The sequence below is a fragment of the Gallus gallus genome, chromosome 1 (assembly GCF_016699485.2).
Source record: "Gallus gallus isolate bGalGal1 chromosome 1, bGalGal1.mat.broiler.GRCg7b, whole genome shotgun sequence".
In the NCBI taxonomy this organism is placed as follows: Eukaryota; Metazoa; Chordata; class Aves; order Galliformes; family Phasianidae; genus Gallus; species Gallus gallus.
In genome coordinates this window covers 71,079,837-71,101,191 of record NC_052532.1, presented here as the reverse complement: position 1 = coordinate 71,101,191, position 21,355 = coordinate 71,079,837, and the positions used below count along the sequence as shown (strand labels likewise).

The 21,355-nt window shown below is 37.6% G+C and overlaps 1 protein-coding gene across 1 annotated transcript in view; it reads right to left on the bottom strand.

The window, feature by feature from the left end:
• Positions 1-19,833, bottom strand: part of PPARA (peroxisome proliferator activated receptor alpha) — a 278,561-nt gene extending 258,728 nt beyond the window's left edge. Inside the window, exons 1-3 of the mRNA XM_046942569.1 lie at positions 19,766-19,833; positions 18,959-19,049; positions 13,156-13,231 (exon numbers count right to left, since the gene is read on the bottom strand). The gene's annotated coding sequence lies outside the window, so the exon portion shown is untranslated. The remainder of the gene's footprint in view (positions 1-13,155; positions 13,232-18,958; positions 19,050-19,765) is intronic.
• Positions 19,834-21,355: the final 1,522 nt, after the last annotated feature.

The following is a 21,355-nucleotide window of genomic DNA, read 5'->3' as shown; positions in this document are numbered from 1 at the left end:
GAGGCACACAAAGGAGAAGGAAAATATGCACGTACCTAAATTTTGTGTGAATCTGAGACAAAGAGCTGTGGCACAGTGCATCAACCAGCAGCATGACTCCTTTTTAGCCTCATGGTTTATAATTTTGAGTAGTAAGACTATGATTACAAAAATAGAGATAGCGAGAAATACAGAAATATCATCTATAAAAATATTTAAAACTTGAAGTGAACCAGTTTTATCAAGCAAATCCATGACCTGAAGCAACCGCTTATCAAATGTTTTCTGTCTTATTTCCACTCTCCCAATACAGGTACTCCATCCGTCATGCCACATTTCATGTAATAGACTTTGGCATTACTGCTGATTTTAATGTTGCCTTACCAACAACATTCCACATCCATTTTCACAATCATCTTTTATATCTCAGCATTGAGAATGGCAGTATGTGTTCACATAAGGCAACACTCACTAGATGCAAAGACAATAGTAACTGACTAAATAATCTTTCTTTTCTTTTTCTTTTTTAATTAAATATTGTTACAACAGCCGCATACAAACACTTCTTAGCCTGTATGTGATTCAATCTGCAAACTGATCTTCTCTCGGTAGCGGCTGTTATTAACAATATATTGTATTGCATGTATATTCATTATTTGTTTCCATCTCTAGTCAATTGGTTAACTAGCAATGGCTTTTGAGTTCTGTTTTTGTTGGTGGTTTCTTGTGCTGTTGTTTTTTTTTTCTTTTTTTTTTTTACTTTTTCTCTTCTTTTCTTTCTAATTTAATTTAATTTTGTTTTGTTTTTGTTCCTAGGTATCTGAGTGGGACTTTTCCAATTTGAGTCCAGGGCCATGATTACGTGGCAAACCTGACCTGATTTTCTCATTGAAGAGCTCTTGACTCTATTCCTCTGCTCTTTCCTTTGTTATTCTCCTGGCGTGAAAAGCAAATTCGTTACAAACAAAGCTTTCTATGATGGAATATTCTCTCTCTTTTCTGTGCCATACTGTAAGTATTATTGAACACATGTATTAGACTACATAGCCAATAATTTAAAACCACAAATGTATATATATTTAATCCTACTGAAAAATTCACGACCTATGGAGAACTGCCATTGAGTTGTCACCAGCTTCTCTCAACTTCTCCTTCATTTTACAACTTCATCTCATCATCTGGGGTACTCCAATGGGAATGATCCATTCAGAGTCTGACTTCAATTCAAAATTGATTTTCCTGTTCTAGGTCAGTTTTGTTAGTCAAGAAGTTAGGTGACCTAATTAATATCTGTTACATGAAATGTTTAAGCATGGCTCTACAGAAAACTGTAGGATATGTCACCAAAGCTTACACAAATCCTGCATACTTAAACTATCAAAGAAATCTATCTATTTACACCCACAGTGCTCCCTGCAGGTCCACTGCCATAAATATATAGAGATTAAGTTCCTTATACTCACAGCACCCAAAAGGCTGGGCAATTTGGTACTCTGAAGAATGAATAATAGTGACTTTGCAGTTTCCTTCCTTATATTCTCTGCACAACTTTTGCCTTATTCTACTAGGACAATCAAAGTTTTTATCTACATCCAGATTCTTTATCTCCAGTATATACACTGAAAGCACTCAAACACTTCCAATAATAAATCCAGAAAACGAAATAGAAAATATTAGCATTCTATTGATTAGAAGACCTGCTGGACCACTTCTGCTTTTCAGTGTATTTCAAATTACTTCTGGTAGCAGTTCACAAAAATGAATGCATGCAGGAGACTAAACCTAGAGACTAAACTACCTGGATTGTGATCTCCAGGCAGCACAATACTACTGTTCAGTGCATTGTTCCCTTGTTTAGGCTGGAAAATGAGAGTCTTTGATGCTTTGCATTCCCTATAAGAAAACAAGGGAAGAGAGCAAGGCAAGTTCATGCTAGTTTTACCTGCAAGCTAACCTGATGACTCATTGTTAATTTCATACCCCTTCCTAAAACATTGCATAAATCTAATGCTCATGGTCCAGTCTTTATTACATCAAGTTTTTAAACTTCTCTTTCCTGCCTCTGAAAGACCGATGTCATTTTACATGAATTGCATTCAAAGCAGCATTACTAACTGTCCCCTCCTCATACTGAGAGATTACTTGAGAAGAAAATCTTCTAAAGGAACACACATTGACACAGCGTAGCACCACATCATTATTCAGGAACAACTCTTTTTTGCATCTTGAACGAAGTTCAATTCATCTTTAATCTTAATCAATCTTTCAAGGTTCACGTATACACATAGTTGGGAAGACATCATTGACAATATAACCTTGATCTCAATTATGCAATTAGAATTGATTAAGAGGTAAGTGACCTTTATTGGATACTTTGTTGCAAGTGTATTTTCTTTACCAAAGTTTTCATCAATGATTTTACTAAATGCTTCCTCTCCTTGAAGATGTCTTACACAACACGCATCACTACAGCCTAACATTAAAGGTTTCACATACAATTGTTAAACTTTTCTAACTTTTTACAACTTTTATATTTCAAACTACTTGATAGGAATAGTTAGAAAAGTTTAGAAGAGAGGACAAGAAAGAGGGAAACAAAGAGAAAGAAGAAAGAGGAGACAGAAGGCAGGAGATTACTTCTATTCAGGAAACCAAGACTCCTGAATGCAACATAGAAGCAGCCAGGGAAAATCCCTTCAAAATGCTTTTATTCTGATATGTTATTTGAAGTAATCAACAAAGTATTGCAAAACACACTGAAGAATATTTAGGCAGAATATACTACAAAGAAACAAATTTCCTGATCACTGATAAGGCACACGATGGTGTGCTCTGGAGTAAATGATACTTTTTCCTTGCTCCTTCTTTCAGCACACAAGCCAACAGATTTGCTGAGGAACTGAAAGTGTTCCACTGTTTTGTTATTCTTCCCCTTTGTATATTCAAAGAAAAGGTGATTTTGTGCTTAATGGAATGAGTCCTTAGTCAGAGTGAAGTGCTTCCCATAAAAGCATAATCAGACTATGTAATAGGCCTTACTTTGAAGTTTGTAGTCTCATTATGTTTTATAATTTCTAAGGAAAAACTGAAATGAGTTAAAGAGAAATCAGCATGAGTAAGGACTTCTGGGATTAGACATAATATAATAATAAATTATAGTATCTTAAAATGTATACAACCTATTTCATTTTGAAGGGTGGTCTCAGGGTCAGTGCATTCATATAATCAAGAAATCTACAAGATTGAGAATATTCTGTCAGCATGTTACTTCATTTGGAAATGCCAGGTCACTCTAAGGAGTTTTCATGCACTAGATAAAATTTCTAGTTAGAAAGAACAACCCCCTACAGCAGACAATGGCTTAGTCATTAGGGTGCTCATCTGCACTGTAGGAGATACGGCTTACAAATGCTTCATGTTATGCCTGGTATTCTTTTCTATTCGTGTTTTACAGTTTGCATACTTAATTACATGTTCACTGGGCTGCAGAGATGGATTTTCACAGTCTGATGATTCAGACACTTATCTAGGAAGTAGGAGATCCAGGTGAAAGTCCCCACGCTGTCTAACTCTTCAGAAAGATTTCAAGCTGGCTGAATACTTGATGGATTACACTGGTCAACAAGGTCTTCTGGCGTATCCTAATTTCTTCTCTCTTCCTTCAGAAAACTCAGAAAAATTCCTTTTATACAGATATTCAGACAAAAACCTGAAGATTATTCTGAACAAACCCTCCTCCACAGACTAAGTACTACATCAGCACTGCGTAGCACCAGCACCTTATCATATCACAGAATCATAGAACGGCCTGGGTTGAAAAGGACCTTAAAGATTATCTAGTTTCAGCCCCCCTGCCATGAGCAGGGTTGCCAACCACTAGAAAACCACCTTGGAAAAGCAAAGCCACACTCAGTCTTGCTTTCACGGATCTAATTCAACACAGAACACAAATGACTACATTAAGGACTGCCAAATCTTCAGCAGATCATGCCACTGGTCTACAGAATTTCCACAGCTCTACAAATCCAATTGGAATAACAGGGACACAAGTTTTTCTTTCTCCTTCTGTATAGATGATACAATGTTCCCTTATTCTTCTTCAAGTATGAGGCCACAAATTCCGTATTGACTTTGCCTTTCCCCACCCTCAAAAAAGAAAAAGAGACATCTTTGGGGTCCTTTGTTCATGGCTTTAAACACCATTCTGAGGCATCTTTAAGTTCACGATGATCAGAAACTGTTTCAGGGCTGACTTCTAATGTGGGGGAAGTACTATTCCTATTTTTTTTTTTAAGTATTTTTTATTTTATTGAAGGTTTGTCCTAGATCACAGAAGTCATGCCCAAGGCTTTGGCTTCTACGATCTAGGACAAACCTTTGATAAACTGAGAAGACTGACACGGGATATGACACAACTGACCAGGAGGGGCAAGAATATATGAGGCAGCAAGTTAGCTGGGCTCATCCTTAGGGCTTTAAACTAGACTTGATGGGGGAAGAGGATATACTGCTGAGAAAAAGAGAAGAGTCAGGGAAGACTGCCACTTTAGGAATTAGCAGGGGAAAACCTCAGATTGGTCCCAGAGGTTTTTGAGAGGGCTTCTCCAAGAAGGTAATGCAGCTGAAAGCACACCTGAAGTGCCTCTATACCAATGGAAACCATGGTGCAATTGGAAAACTATGCTCTTACTGCTGTCACAGAAACATGGTGGGATGACTCTCATAACTGGAATACCATGATTAAGAGCTATAAGCTTTTTAGGAGGGATAGGCAAGGTAGGAGGGGTAGGAGCAATTGTTCGTCAAGGGATCCCAGAGGAACTCACTGATGTGGTTGCCAAGCTGCTCTCCATCATATTTGAAAAACTGAATCTGTCAGGCAAAGTCCCCAGTGACTGGAAAAAAGGACTGCTGAGTGGTGCAGTTGGCACAACAGAAGGGAGAGACACCATCCAGAAGGACCTGGACAGGCTCGAAGGCCAAGTGCAACGTGTTGCACTAGGGTCGAGGCAATACTAGATATGAGTACAGACTAGGAGAAGAACTCATTGAGAATAGTCTTGTACAGAAGGACTTAGATAGAGGACCTCTGAAAGAAGAAAAGCTAGACATGAACCAGCAGTGTGCTCTTGAAGACCCAAAGGCCAACAGTATCCTAGGCTGCATCAAAAGAGGAATGGCCTGCAGGGAGAGGGAGGTGATTGTCCCCCTTTACAGTGCCCTTGTCAGACCCCGTCTAGAGTATTGTGTCCAAGCCTGAGGTCCCCAGGATTGGAAGAATGTGGAGAGGGTTCTGAGGAGGGCCACAGAGATGCTCAAAGGGCTGGAGCACCTCTACTAATGAAGAAAGATCAAGGGAGTTGGGCATGTTCAGCCTGAAGAAGTGAAGGCTCTGGGGAGATTTCGCTGCAGCCTTCCAGTACTTGAAGGGAGCTTACAGTCAGGTGAGGAACCGACTTTTAGTACAGTCTGATAGTGACAGGACAAGGGGGAATAACTTTAAACTAAAGGAAGGGAGATTTAGGTTAGATGCCAGGAAGAATTTTTTCACTCAGTGGTTGACACACTGGAACAGGTTGCCCAGAGAGTTTGAGGATGCCCCATCTCTGGAGGCATTCAAGGCCAGGTGGATGGGATTGTGAGCAGACTGATCTGGAGGTTGGCAACTCTGCTCATGGCATGGGGGTTGGAACTAGATGATTTTTAAGGTCCCCTTCAAAATAAGTTATTCTGTGATCCTATGTTATGATAATTGGTTTATGTTTCCAAGCTAATCTTTTAAACAAAGAAAGGAAACAATATACATGAATTTAGACACTGATAATACAAGTAGACACTTGTGTTGCCTTCTGTGAAAGAAAGCTTGGAATATGTATTTCTATAAAATGCTACAGTGCTTATGTACAAGACCTCCACAGATAAGGTATTCTGCAGGCATTTAAGTAAACAAAGAACTTTATTTTTATTAGTAGTCATGTTCGTGTCTGGGCACAGATACAGAATTGATCTATCCTAGGAAGGAAAAATAACCACCACTTCTGTGCAGAGCAGGATTTTTTACATGCACATCTCTCTTGCAGCTTAGTTTGGCAGGAATATGCAATGGAAAGAGACATTCACATCACCAGAAGAGCCCTGCATAATTTAGCAACAAGAAGAATTTCCACTCATTTCTGAGTGAAGTGCCAAAGCCAGGGAATGCTGGTTAGGGGAGTACAAGCAACTTCAATCAATATAATTCACCTGAGGCACATGAATTTTAATGGATGGTAAGTTACATAAACAGCGCTTTTTCTAAAACATCCAGCTCTCAATAACTTCTTTAAATCAGAGGGGATGTCTCAAGAACACAATAAACAGATTGATATACATATACAGATCTTTTGTCATGCTTACCAGTCAGATTTGCTTCAGTGGGAGAACAACTTCAGAAACTCTCATTTTACCATTTACAAGAAAAAGATGGTAGTATGCCACATTCAAAAAGGGTTCCCTTTCTAGAAGCATCCTCGATACTAAAAAAATAGAGTTCACCTTTAATATGCAGCAAGAAAACTTAGGATTAAAACTTGCAACTGGATGAGATTCTGCTGGAAAAGGTAATTTTATATTTTTAAATTTTTTTAATGAATTGATCACTCAATTCTAGTAGAATGTTTCAGTATTTATACAGGTAAAATTTTGCACTTCCAAAGAATTGCATTGAAAACAGAAACAGGAGTGACATATGAAAAATGTACTATCTATTTAAACCTACCAACTTAAAGAACAACTAACTAAACTATTTTCCATTAAGTCAGGCAAATTGAGCAAGTAACAATTGAACTTAAATCATTTCCTTATGCCTAAGACACTGTTCTCTTATGTGGTTTTAAGAACTTCAGATGACAGAAAGTTAACCTTAACTGTTCCTTGTTTAGCTTGCACCATTTAAATAAATAACACATCTGTTTTCATAGATACAACATATTTATACGTTCCTCTCCACCCCCACACTGGGAGGAAGAAGGGCATTTGTCTGCTTATTTTGGTCTCTGTACATGGGAAATGTTATTCATCATTGAACATGGATACAATTAAGTAACCATATTGAGAGCTGCTGTTCTGTTTCTTAAAGCCCTACATTAACTTGAGTTGACTTTGTCCTTATCAGGGTAGAATGGTTCCTTCAACCAAGCTGGCAAAGTTTGACTGGAATGTTGTGCCTGTAATACACACACTAATGACAGACAGATGCAGACAAATGAGAAAACTCAGAAGATGAAAAGAAGGACTTTAGAAAACAGTACTTCCAGCTGGAGTGGACTGGGCATCTCCATGCTAGCAAGAAAAAGATGAGGAGATATTATCATGATCACAAATGCATTTGAAAATGGTTATTAATGACAGCAATGTGAAGATGGTTATTAATGGCAGTTTGATTGACACCAATTTGTGTGGTGTATTAGATATGGCTGAGGGACAGGATGCCATCCAGAGAGACCTAGACAATCTTGAGCAGTGGGCCCAGGTAAACCTCATGAGTTTCAACAAATCCAACAGCAAGGTCTTACACCTGGGTCATGGCAAACACTGCTGTTTGCCAATGTCATGTAGTCCAACTCTCTTCCAATGAACAGGGACATCTGCAGCTAGACCAGGTTGCTCAGAGCTCTTGCCAGGCTCTGAGCAACCTGGTCTAGCTGCAGATGTCCCTGTTCATTGAGGCTCTGAGCAACCTGGTCTAGCTGCACATGTCCCTGTTCATTGGAAGAGAGTTGGACTACATGACATTTAAGGGTCACTTCCAACACAAATGACTTTATGATTCTATGATTAAGACAGTGAATGTCCAGTTTTGCAATGTCCACGTGGTAGAACATGTGGGAGCTTTATTCCACAGGGTTAATGGCATTACTTTACTGATCATAGAATCATAGAATCGCTAAGGTTGGAAAAGACTATAGAACTAGCAGTGGACACAAAGCTTTCTGAAAAAAATCAATTTAAGAAAGAAAAATAGGCAAAAATGATAAATCATGAAGTTGAAATAAGCTGGATTCTGAGTTACTGAATGAGAAAAATGGTTTTTTAAGCATATGATCACTTAGTACTGAGGAAAGATAAAAGAGGAGAGGGTAAGGCCAACAGAACAACAGTTGGTGCCACAGAGGAAAGAACACCAAGAGAAATGTAAAGAAAAATGTGGAGGACAGAGGCTCTCTCACCAGGGAACTTCATCTGTAGCATTCAGAACATGTACAGAACAATGTGACAGAAGACGAGGACCTGTTTGTGCACTCACTGACTCTGATTTATCTTTCATTGTGCCAAGATCTCTTAATAGTTCCATGCAACTCTAAAATCCCCCAGTTTTGTAATTCTTGCTTATTTAGGTACCTAAAATAGCTCTGTAATGTTTTGTGGCCTGGAGTCATAGATATTTAGCCTTAACTTTAATTCTTTTAATACAGACTTTGCCAAGAATATATGCCAGCATGTTACAAAACTGTTAAACAAATGACTTAAGTTGAAGTTACTTCTTCAGTCACAGTGCTCGGCTTGAGGTAATCACAAGGTGCTCTGGCTGTCATGGCTACAGACTCTTAAGGAAAGAGCATGGGAGCAACTGTTCCCATTCTTGGAGAGGACCCAGAAGGTGGTACTAAGCAAAAGCTTTTCCATCTAGAAAACTCATGGGCTGGGTAACAGAGTGCTCCAATCCTGTTTGTGTTTATGAGTCACTATGATGCTGGGGCCAAATACTGGTGTTAAATCCCCTAGTCCTTCCCATTCAGTTTCAGTGGGATATTGCCCTTCTGCCTTTCTGTTCCAAAACCAGTGCAGTTTGGGCAGATTTGCTGGGTGATTTTAAGTAGCTGTTGTTCATCACTGTGGATTCATTGTATTTCTGTGGCAGGTGAAAAGAACTGTATACTTCAATCTAACTGTATATACAAGTGATATACTACAGCTTTTTAAGAGCACTGACAATAGGTTTTTAAAGTATTCTAATAATCTTAGAAGAGAGCAAAGGTATCGTAACAGTTATTATTAATATTGCATGTTTTATACCATCCTTGCCACAAGTTTGAAAAATGGATAGTAATACTGTGCAAAGTCATCCAGACACTTGTTTTTGAAAAGGCATTCACAGAGTCCTACTCTACTGATATAATTCCAGTGTCAGTGATTTGTGGTCATTTTACAAATTTCTACTTAAAGAAGAAAATGAAGCTTTACTTTTTTATAAAATAATCCATTTCTAAGTCCGCTAAGTTATGAAAAACCTGATAGAAAAGACTAATTGCTTTCTGGATTATAACTTTTCACAAGTAAGCAATTTATGTCATACATACTGTAAACCTGCTAGATATTAGAAGAAATCACAGAACTAAAAATTGCATTGAAGAATACCTGGCATAGAACAGAATATTGTATGAAACATACACATAATGGATTAACTCCATTTAAGAGCAAACACAGTCCTAAAATTGCTGGTATTTTACCTGTTTTTATATCCTACACTTTCTCTATGGATCAGCACCAAAAAGAATCATTTTTCCAGGAGTACAAATTGCATATTTTTGTTAGCTTCTTTTCTATGCTCAATTGGTATCTTAAAATGAGAGTGAGAGCCTCCAGAAGTAAACTGGTAAATTTTTAGTAACACAGCTATACTGGAAGAAAGGATTCCTTTAAACAATGAAAAAAAAAATAGTGTATTAAAATCTAGAATGAATAAGACAGTTGAGATATAAGAAGTGTTAATATGCAGAGAATAAATTCTGGAGCCCAGAATCATCCCATAATAAGGCATGTGAATTATAAGCATGCTTCTCAGTAATTACCTGTTGTCAAGACACACAGACTTCTAATATCTGAATAACCTCCTGGTAATGACTAGCCCTCTTGATGATACAAGCAAGTTCTAATTCAAGTGCCTCAAGGTAGGTGGGATTTTTCCTTCTACGTGGCCCTTTAACTCAATTTCATCATCATCAACTTCACAGATTTAAACAACATTTCAACTACGCTAGGATGTGAAAACATGCTAACTGACATGCCCCCATATACACCACAGAACAATTCCTTGCCTTCCCCAGATACACTTCCAATATGTTCCCTGTGCCTGTACACACAGAAAGCAAGGATGAGAAGAAAGAGTGAAAAATAGCTCTAACAAATCTTTTCTATATTCTAAGGAAGCTGTTGGCTTAAGGAACTTCTGACTTAAACAGATTTTCACAGGTTGCCATACTTAGATGAAAACAGTGCATTATCAACTCAGGTCATCCAGCTGAGTCACTGTCCATCATTAAACATTGCTTCTATAGAAATAATGCATCAGGAAGACAAGACACTGTGAAGTGCCACACAAGTTTTCCTGGCATTGGAACAGCCTTTCAATATTACCCACAAGTGATAAAATAGTAGATATTCTTACAGGTTATTTCAAACCACTTATGATAAAACCTTGACATATCATGTCTTTTCCCACCAGAACTATGCCTTCTGGAGTGAAGTTACACTCATCCATGGGAAAATCCCTACCTCATAAAATGAGTATTCTTGTTCTTGATAGTCTTTTTGCCCAATGTTTGACACAAGAAGTGGTACCTTTTTGTCTTTGTGAAACTAAACTTCAACAGAGCCTAACCAAATCAAAACCAACAAAAATCTGTTTAATATTTTTACAGATACTTTCTAAAGATACTTCTAAACTAAGAATGCAAGTGATCTTTCACGTTTTAGTTAAAACAACCTCTTACATGTCACAGACAGTGAGAGCACTGGGCAGGTGAAATTTCAAGCAGGTGAAACAGCTTCTTAAAAAGGCACATTTCAGAACACAAATAAACAGTCTCTTTTAACACTGAAAACCTACAGAATCATTCTCTACAGCTACTAAAAATAGAATTTGCTTTTAAATTGCCTTTAGGAAAAAGTGGTAGGTATCAATCTCAGCATCTTGCCCTCAGTGCTACTTTAAAGTAGGCAATTTACTGCATTGTTTGCCAGGAATCTTTCTCACTATTATTTGATTGTTTTTTTGTTTTTTTTTCAGAGATGACAGTTTGCCATTTTTGCACTTTTTCATTTAAACATTATTGATCTTATATACTAACATTAATTGGTCAAATCAAGTGGACTGCAAATTATCTCCCTGCATACAAGTACAACAAGATCCTCATGGCTTGGTAGGAGGCTAGGATAAAGGTCTTCAAAGCACTGATGTCTTGAAACAATTAATGCAGCTCACAATTTTATTGTGCATGCTTTAGGAAAGTACAGAACATAGAACAATTTTGTAGTGTCCCACCTCGTACTCATCTTTGAAACCTCGAGGAATACCTGAGAAAGCTGAGCAGATTTTGCAGTGTTACGTCTAAAGCATGGAAGGGCTTACAGAATACTGCATTAAGTCACCTCCCAGATTTTGGCAAGATATCTGGTTCATCTTTAGGAGTCATGTCCACAGACTTGAGCCACTTAAGCAATATAAATATAAGGCTTTTGCCTTCATTCTGGCAGCCCACAGCCCATGTCCACCTTTTCAAGTCCAGCTAAGGTTTAAAGAGTAACAGAATGCTGAACCCTACCTTAACCCCTCCTTTCAGCATCTTTTTAGGTTGACATTTCATTGAAACACATACTTACCAGATATTGTTTCACTAATAGCCTCTAACTGTAGTTACACTCTATTTTCCAGTATACATCTTTGAATTTGCTTTGCACCACACTGAAATGATCATTTCTGTGGGTGAACAAAGAAAGTAAACAGAAAAGAGATGCCTGCCAGTGTGCTTATCCCCATGTCTTCCTTCCTGGCCATGCTCTCTGAGGCAACTGAAATACATCTGATTCTAAGTATAAATGTTTTTCTAGAACAGCAAGTTCCAGGTAATAAATCATTATCTGAGTAGTGAAGAACATAAGACAATATGATGAGAGACCACTTCTTGTCCTTCATATGTACTAGTTGTCTCAAAGCAAGATCAATTACTGTATCTTGAAATAGCTATGATCTTAAGGTAAGGCTTGAAAAGGGTGCAATGGCACTGGTGCATTCTTGGCAATTCTCTCCTCAAGTAACATCCTATCTCTCAACTCTGCAAAGACAGTACCTCAAACTGTATTGCACAGTTATAGATCACTTATAGTATTTAAGTCTTCCACATAACACAAGTGAATAGGTATGAAAAATTGCCTTCAACTGACTAGATTATTAAGCAGCAGGTGTGCTGTTTATATTGTGGTGTTCTGTGTCAAAAATTGCATAAACCTGTTGACTGACATCAATACTGACATTCAGTCACTGAAAAGAGTTTTTAGAAAAGAGACTTGCCATTCATCATCTTGTCAGTTACTAGTTACTCAAGTCACTAGCTATTGAAGTTACTAGCTATTCAAGACACTGACGAATAAGAGCTATACTCCAGCATGTCAAAATCGCTACTTCCAGTTACATTCAGAGAGATTAGATGGCTCAGGTAAAAGAGCCATAATCTACAGAAAGCAAAATAAAACACAGAGGCTACATCTATAAGCTTGACAGCCAACGTAAGTACAATCCACAAGTCCCTTGACAAAATGCAGAACACATTGCAGAACATTTCCACAGAGGTATGCCAGCGTAGCAGTGGCAATGAAGTGTATTTAGCACTGATACAGATGCCACGCAAGTCAACCAGTGGATTTAGACTGCACTCAACCAATGATTTGATTACATCATTTAAGACACGGATGAGGACACGATGTACAGTTTATCCCTTCTCTGGAGACTTAAAGTGTGAATGAGATCACTGATTACATCCAGACTAGAGCCACTGAGGCAGAATTGCAGTAAAAACATCTGCAGACTGCAAAGTTCTAGGCAAAAAATGATGTCTGAAACTGGGGCCCATAACGCCAGATCATATTTGGTAGGCACCCCTATTAGCCAGGCAAATTATACAGGCTGCTAGGTGACCACATGCATCTGCTTAAAGAACAGGGCTTTACAAAGAGTGTTTCTGTTATGTTTTGATTTCCTGTGGTTCGAAATATTTGATTTTCAAAGACTATGAATTCTTCAAGAAAGAAAGCTTTATATACAGGTATACTATTCACAGACTTTGTGCAGGAAGGATTTATTATTATTCCCATTTAAATGATGAGAAAAAGGAAGCATAGAAAAGTGAATTGTTTACCCACCACAGCAGACATTGGCAGGATCAGAACCAGGTCATCTACTTTCCTGACCAGGCCTCATTGTCCCTAGATGGAGAAGCTGAAAAGGAACAGAAATAAAATGACAGCCTTACTACAGTAGCAAATAAGTACAGTTACCTAAAAGCTTAGGAAGAGCACAGACCTGCTGCAATCAAAGCAAATTATTTTATCCCTGATTTTCATTCCATTCAAGGATGCACAACCAAACAACCACCTATGTACAATAAAAGTTTGACTTCATAAGTCAAGTAAAGCTAGACAGTCATTTCATATGACAAACTTCACAAAGCATGATTTTTGCAGTTGTATAAAAAGGCCAAACTGTAGGCATGTATTACTTCAGAACAAAGCTCCTTCTGTAGCACCTCTTAGGGGACTAATAAACAGGATAATCCTACCTAGCAATTAGGTAACAATAATGCCCAAATACTGCATGCCTTAAGTTGCACCAGGAGAGGTTCATTTTGGATATTAGAAAAAATTTATTTTCAGAAAGAGTAGTAATGCATTGGAACTGGCTGCCCAGGGAGGTGGTGGAGTCACCATCTCTGTAAGTTGTTAAGAAATGGGTGGATGTGACACTGAGGGACATCATAGTTGATGGGCATGGTAGTGATGGCTTGATGGTTGGACTAGCTGATCTTAGTGGTCTTTCCAAACTTAGTGATTCTATTCTATTCTATTTGAGAGAGAGACCTTCTATTCAGTGCAAAATATGAGTAAGATGCTATTTATAACACCTACCACCGGGAGCAGTACACCAATGGGATTATGTTACTGACAGCAGGATGATTTTTTTTCCCACTTGTATTACTAATCACATAAAGGTTATTTAACTGAGTAGCAAAATAAAAGCAATCTAAATGACACACCACACTTTTTAAGTGTGTGCATTCTTACAATGCTTAAAGCAGCAAGACCTGTAGTTCACTTAATGGACCATTTTGTCCATCAAGCAGTATGTATTACACCAGATGTCCATATTTCTGCATACAACAGCAGAGCAATTTGGACAATTGATTTAATGAAGCACAGATCAGAGAGAAATAAACATCAAAATTAATAATATGTAAAATATGTTATAAAGAAGCACACAGTGTGATGTTTTATGTTGAAAGCCAACTGTATCCTGGACTGCATCAAAAGTGTGGCCAGCAGATCGAGGGAGGTGATCCTGCCCATCTACTCTGTGCTGGTGAGACCTCATCTGGAGTACTGTGTCCAGATGTGGAGTCCTGAGTACAGGAGAGAAATGGACCTGTTGGCGTGTGTCTAGAGAGGGCCACAAAAAATGATCCATGGAATGGAACAACTCTCCTATGAACAGCTGGGGCTGTTCAGACTGGAGAAGAGGAGGCTTTGAGGAGACCTGACTGTGGCCTTTCAGCATCTAAAGGGGGGCTATAGAAAAGAAGAGGGTGGGGTCTGTAGTGGTAGAATGATGGGAAATGGTTTCAAGCTCAGAGAGATTTAGGTTAGATATAAGGAAGAAGTCATTTATAGTGAGGGTGGTGAGGCACTGGAACAGGTTGCCCTGATGCGGTTGATGCTCTGTCCCTGGAGACTTCCAAGGCAAGGTTGCATAAAGCCCTGGGCAACCTGATCTAGCTGTGGTGTCCCTGTTCATTGCAGGGGGGATGGACTAGATGGTCTTCAGAGGTTCCTTCCAACTCTAAGGATTCTGTGGTTCTATGAGTCTATGAAAAACACGATTTACTGGGATTTGCAACCAAAGGAAATCAATAAGTTGCTTTTCAGTAGTACAAAGTTCCTATTTGTTTCTAGCAATAAAACAGGAAACAATATATATATATATATTCTTTTAGAATTCTAACATAAATATTAATCCAAAATGTGTTACTGAACCACATATGAGTTTTGCCTGTCCTCGACCTCAGACACACACAAAACAACGCAGGAAATTCCATATTCCACTGAGGGAGAATAAAACAGTGCTGTCTCTTTCCTTTTTTCCCACCACTTATTGTAGTGGCAGCTGCTTGAAATTCACGCAGTTAAAATCTTAAAATCAATGTCATGGTGTTAAATTACCATTGACAAAAAATCAAAAGGTGAAATACATCTTCTATCATTCTGATTTTACGTACACTGTAATGTCTACATGCATTTACCCACAGACAACTGTGCAGAATTTCAGTTCTGCCAAGCATATCAACCAGCATCTTCTCAATGTTTCCTTAGGACGTCTACAGCTTAATCAACTGAGCACCGTGACTATACTAAAAATTAGGGTGCACATAAATCCATTCAGGAACAATGATTTGCCAATGATTCAACTTCAGGACAAGTTGCTCAAACTGTTGGTTTTTTTTAAAGGTAACATTCTCTTTCTTCAATCTCAGCTTAATCTGTCAGAGCATATGGAAAAACACTTATTTTTCTGAGAAGAATATATCTTATATTTCACCTTCTTCTGAGTCACTTCACCTCTTCTATCACAAATTGAACTCTATTGAAAAATCCAAATGGAATTATGCATGTCTAATCTATCAGTTCTGTTTTTCTTTTTACCCATTAGCCTAATTCTCTAACTATTTAAGAAATGAAAACTGGAAGGCTTTTTTAAATTCTGCAAAAATAGTTTGGAATAAATTTCTCCATAACCTGCAGCAATGGAGGGTATTCTGAAAAGCATTATTTACTTGAGTAATTTCAGAAAATATACTTCTTAACATCTGCAGAATTATAGGGGTGAGGTTTTTATTCTTTTTTGTCTTTTGTTTTGTTTTTGAAATTACTTCCTATGCACTATTATTACTGCTTACCTTAAAGTCAAATACAAAGGAAGAAGAAGATTTATTTCTCACTCTCTTTTGATAAAAATAATTAAAATTTTACTTATGCTCACTTAAGGGAAGACTATGCTTTTAAGAATGCTTTGTAGATGTAGATATGTATGTGACATGAGAAAAGTATAGTAAGAAAGTTTCTCATCCCTTTTATATTTCAGCAAGCAGTTTTTCTTAAAACTTGGTAATATTCTTACAAGTCAAATTATCAGAGACTATTATATCAAAAACCTCAATAGTAAGAGTTGATTGAGCCCTTAAAAATGACTGGGTTCGATTGAAAATAGAAACGAAAGGAAAAAAGAAAAATCACAAAAGAGTTGTAATGGCTTCTAAAAAGTACATAATTTCTTTGAAGCAGTAAATACTTTGTAAGACAACTTCATATGCAATCACATGTTATCCTCACAAAGGGTCTAGTGGAGTCAATGGTGTGCCTTCTGAGGAGAGATGCTACTCAAGTTGGATAGGTGTAAACTACTTGAACCTCTGGAGGTAGAAGAAAAGCCCCTGCAGTGTTAGTACAATTAGGGGATTTTATTTTTGATGACAATCTCTAAGCTCACATGCCACTCAGTATTTTTTTTTTAATTGTATTTGATCAAGAAACGAAAAATATTAATCAATACTCTTACATTGAAAGCCATTACTGGATAAAACATAATTCAGAATACATAGATGTTGTGCCAGAAACTGATACAACATCTTGGCTGTAGTTGCATTTTACAGCGATAGACTTTAAAATAAAACAACAGAATATAATGTAAGTTTCAGAAAATTCTTAGATAATCTGAAGGTAACTCTAAATCCTGATCTCAGAACTACAAATTATTTTCATCAAAATGTAAATGGCAATATGAGCATTATTTCAATATCTGAAAAATACCCAATTTTTAGTGATCACTTTGAAATTCCATGTTTGCTATCATATGTTCATTTCTAATCATACGTTCACTTCTTAGATATACTAAAAATCTCAATGTGTACATTCATTTGTATCTTTACACAACACATTGCTTCACTGCCTCATTTCATTTCATTGATATTTATGTCTGCATACAGAAAAAAATGAATATAGATAAAAAAAATCTCCTGGCTAATGATTTTTCAAATTTGTACTTAGCCTATTATGTCTTCCTTTATTCAGAGGCATTATAAAAACATGCACATTAAAAAACAAGAGTGCTTCAGCTCACTAACCAATGTTTCAAAAAAAACCAACAACTAAACCTCCAAATATTTCTGAGTGCCTAATAACTTCATACTGTTTCTTTCTCCTACCTGCCTTTTCTGTCACAAAATGTTCAAAATGAAGGAATGAACAAAAATCAAGCCTACTGCTTGCAATATAAAAGATGATTACTGGGAAGAACTCGAAAGAAAAGGAATTTATTCAGACTGAAGGCATTAAAAGCAATTCGAACTTTCTGGATTACATCATTGGAAGCAGTATGTAATTTGTTCCAATTGATGTCATTTGCTCACATAAAGCCATTATTTTGCAAAGCACCTTAGCATATTTATACTTTCCTTCCTCTTAACACTCAGATCAGACTCAATCGCACCTGACATGTCAAACACATGAGAAAAACAACACAAAAAAATCAGGTCTAACAAGTACATTTTTTGCCCAAACCCAACTAATACTAATAAATAAAATGCTGCTTCACATATATTTTAAAGCATCCTTTTGAACCCAAAAATGTGAAAAGAATTGTCCACATTCTGTTCATACAATGACCTTGGATAACTCAGATCTGTTCTTGTGGGATTTGCAACTCTTTTCCTGAATGGATTCAAGATGAGGTAATGCCATTCAAAAGGGGCCGAGCAGTGAAATGTTACATGTAGAACTCAACTATCCTGGCCTCAGTTCTAAACTTGTAATTATATTTAACTGGGTCAGTGGAATTTCTTAGCTTCCACTACTTGCCGCTTTGCTTCCAGAATTCAGAAGTGTCGGGTTCATATGGACAATAAACCAATAGACAATATTTCAGAGTAACACTAGGAAAAAAGCAACGAACTGCAAAAAAATACAGATATGTGCAAATGATACCCAGGTCACAGCAATTACACTTTTGCTGCTTGCCTACACGGCGGCTGGTAAGCTGCAGCACGACACTCGCTGAGCTCTGCTCACTGCACAAGGGCAGGGGCAGGCCTTCATTGTTCCACTGCATCACTAAGACAGCCACCCAACTGCAAGTGCTGTTTTTAATTACCAAGTGATATTCTGTCCTAACAGTGCCTTAAACAACAGAATCTGTCGGAAACGTTGGATAATTATTTGTTTAAAATTACTCTGAGGTCAATTAAAAACAAGCTACTTCACTGCACACTGTTAGAACCGAATGAAGTTGGGGAAAAAATATGTTCTATTTCATTTGACCTGACAAAAAGGAAATCCAGCAGTTGAAACTCTCTAGAAACATAGTGGCACGGTCAAGGGAACTGTTAAAATATCACATTTCTTTGCACACATTATGAAAAAAGTGAGCTATCTGTCCCAAGCAATTTACCCCACAAATACATCAGACAAAGCCTATAAAAACTCAAAAAGAGAACTCTCAGTAAGCAGAACTTCAGCAGGGCATAAGCTTGTGCCATGTGAGGCAGGATAGCCATAAACGACTTGAACGGATATACAGATGCAAATAGATACGCAGGTAGATAGATCTAAGTTCTCTACTCTGCTTGCTTTGCAGAAAATTCACCAGCTAAGTATTTGAAGGTTATGCAATGCAGCCTTGGAGTTTTAAAACAATCCCCAAGACTTCAATTTATATTTGGCAAAGTTGTGGTGCTGTGTTTTTATTTGTTTGTTTGTTTGTTTGTTTTTGTTTAAAATTATTATTATTTTAAATGCATGCATCATGTCTTAAAAACAAATAAATAAATAATGGCAAGTTGGAAAAAGAAAAAAAAAGACAGATTAAAAAAGAGTAATAGAAGTAGTAACATCTCTCCCTTACCTTTCTCATCTCTGGTGGGCCATGGTTAATATTTGTCTACTTAAAAAATCCTTGTTTAAGAAGTAACTTTGAACTGGCGTGCCTGGCAATACTGTAAATCAGAAATATAGCTTGAATAACTGCATATACACACCATTAAAAGGCACATACCCATGGTTTCAATCCTGCACTTTCTTCAATTAAAAAAAAAAACAACAACAAAAAAACATAGAAAACTATAAAGCTTGCAGAAGAATGGCAGTACTGCATATTCTCTCTAAAGTGCAGACGGTACTGAAGCAGATTTTAAGATAAAGATGAAAATTAAACCTCATCCACTCCTCCTTGTTTCTCTTCTGGGAATACACACACACACCCACGCGCAGCACCAAAGAAAAAGCAGCACCAAACACATTCACAGTGTATAAGTTATTTGCAGCTTCTCACACTGGGCGATCTAAGTAAGAAGAGTGAGAGAGAAACACTAAGTAAGAAACGTTAGAGAGAAACAACTTGGAGGCTTTCTTTCTTTTCTGAACCGGGCATAAGTTGACAGCCCCAGTTACAACCAATACTTCTCCAGTTTCTGCTGCTGCAATGCATTTGTTCAGCAGAACATCAGAATCATTCTTCACAGAATACGACTAGTGTGATATGTTAGAAGTTTTATAGGCAAACACCACTGTAAATATATTTAAAATAAGTTTCGTTTTAAAACTTCTGTCAGAAATCAGAAGTGAGTGGTTAGAGCCCTTTCCACTCCAAGGTTACACATCAAAAGTCAGCATGCCTCGGACATTCCCCCTTTCCAATTAAACTTGAACTTACCTTGCATAGTCAAAAACAGCTAGTGAAACTAAGCTGCTAGAAATCTCAGTTCTTTTGTCCGCTATCTCATCCCTATGTGCTTATTTTTCCATTCTGCTGCCATCTGCTGGCAGCGCCCTTTTTCTACACGGCAGCAGGCAGTTTGATATTCTCCTGCCGTACTTGACACTGTCACGGTACGAACCTTACTTCCCACGTTTCTTGGCCAAACGACCAACTGCTGTTAAACTCCCAACTCTGACATTGTCAGCATTAACCGACTGTATTGAAGGACGGGCAAGACTTTCTCGGCTCTCAGAAAGTATGCTCATAAAGTGCTGTTTATGAAATATCCAATACTCGTAGTTAAAAAAATCCCTTTTTTTTTTTTCACATCAATGCTGTAAACATATTTTTAAGCACTGGTAGAACTCTCTGAAACTCCTACTTGCTCCCGTCAAGTGCAATATTCTATCTTGAAGTTTATATGCAACCACTTCCTCGTGAGGTTTTGTGCATTTTCAGATAAAATTCACACGAGCAGCAAAATGTTATCCTGAGACCTAAAAGACCTAAAATAAAATTCAACGTAATTCCAGAAAAATAAGCTTAATAACTTGTGCAGCATGCAGTACTTTTAAGCTAACTAGTTTTTAATTAAAATTCCACTTTAAGAAAGTAATAATAAAGCGTGTTATAATCTACTAAATTATAAACGTCGTGTTTATGCCACAGATAGTGCCTGAGCAATGAAAAAAAAGAAAAATGCTTTTATGTAGGCAAAGCACTTTGGAACAATACTTGTATAACACAGCACTTTCTAATGAGAAAAATTAAGCATTATTACACTGAAGAGTTATGAGGATGAGCCCCTGGACGACAGTTGTACTTAGCTCAGTAGTGATAGGAGGCAGCACTGTTGGTTTTCTAGAAGTTACAGGGACAACCATACACAGACACACACACACAAAAAAAAACCCTTCATGCTTAATGAAGGCAGCTTTTGTCTCTTCTCCTGTGGAGAAACATTTTCAATCTTACTATAGAAAGCAAGGCACCCTTTTCAATAGCCAGTAGCTAGAAGTTCAGTATATGCAGTGCCGTCCCAAGGACGATACTGACAGATCTCCAAGGAGCCTGTGTGTCTTTACTGAGCTGTCATTCTATCATTTTCAGGTACCATTCTGTGGCAACAAGATGCAAACTTTGCAAAGTTCTTCTCAAACTACAAATGCGCAGAACTGAACAGCAACACTGTGTGCTTGAGAATTTTCTATCACCTTCAAGGCACCTGACAAGCTCTTTCTTCATCACACTAGTTTGGCTAAGAGAAATTTAGTTCTCTCATACTCTGTACGGACCTCAGTGAGGCATCACTTAGATCTTTGGCTGTAATTCTCCCCAGCCAAAATCCACAAAAGCTTTTGTTACTGAATTTTTACCTTCTCATGCAAGAGAACTGAAGGATCCCCAGTAGAACAGAGCGTAACACAAACAGAGCACTGATACAGCTTTATTCCAAACAGTGCATCCTGTGATTTCTCCCAGAGCTGCATGACCCGAGCATGACTGCACTGAGGCATTTCTGCTGCCTCAGTACTGGACACAGCG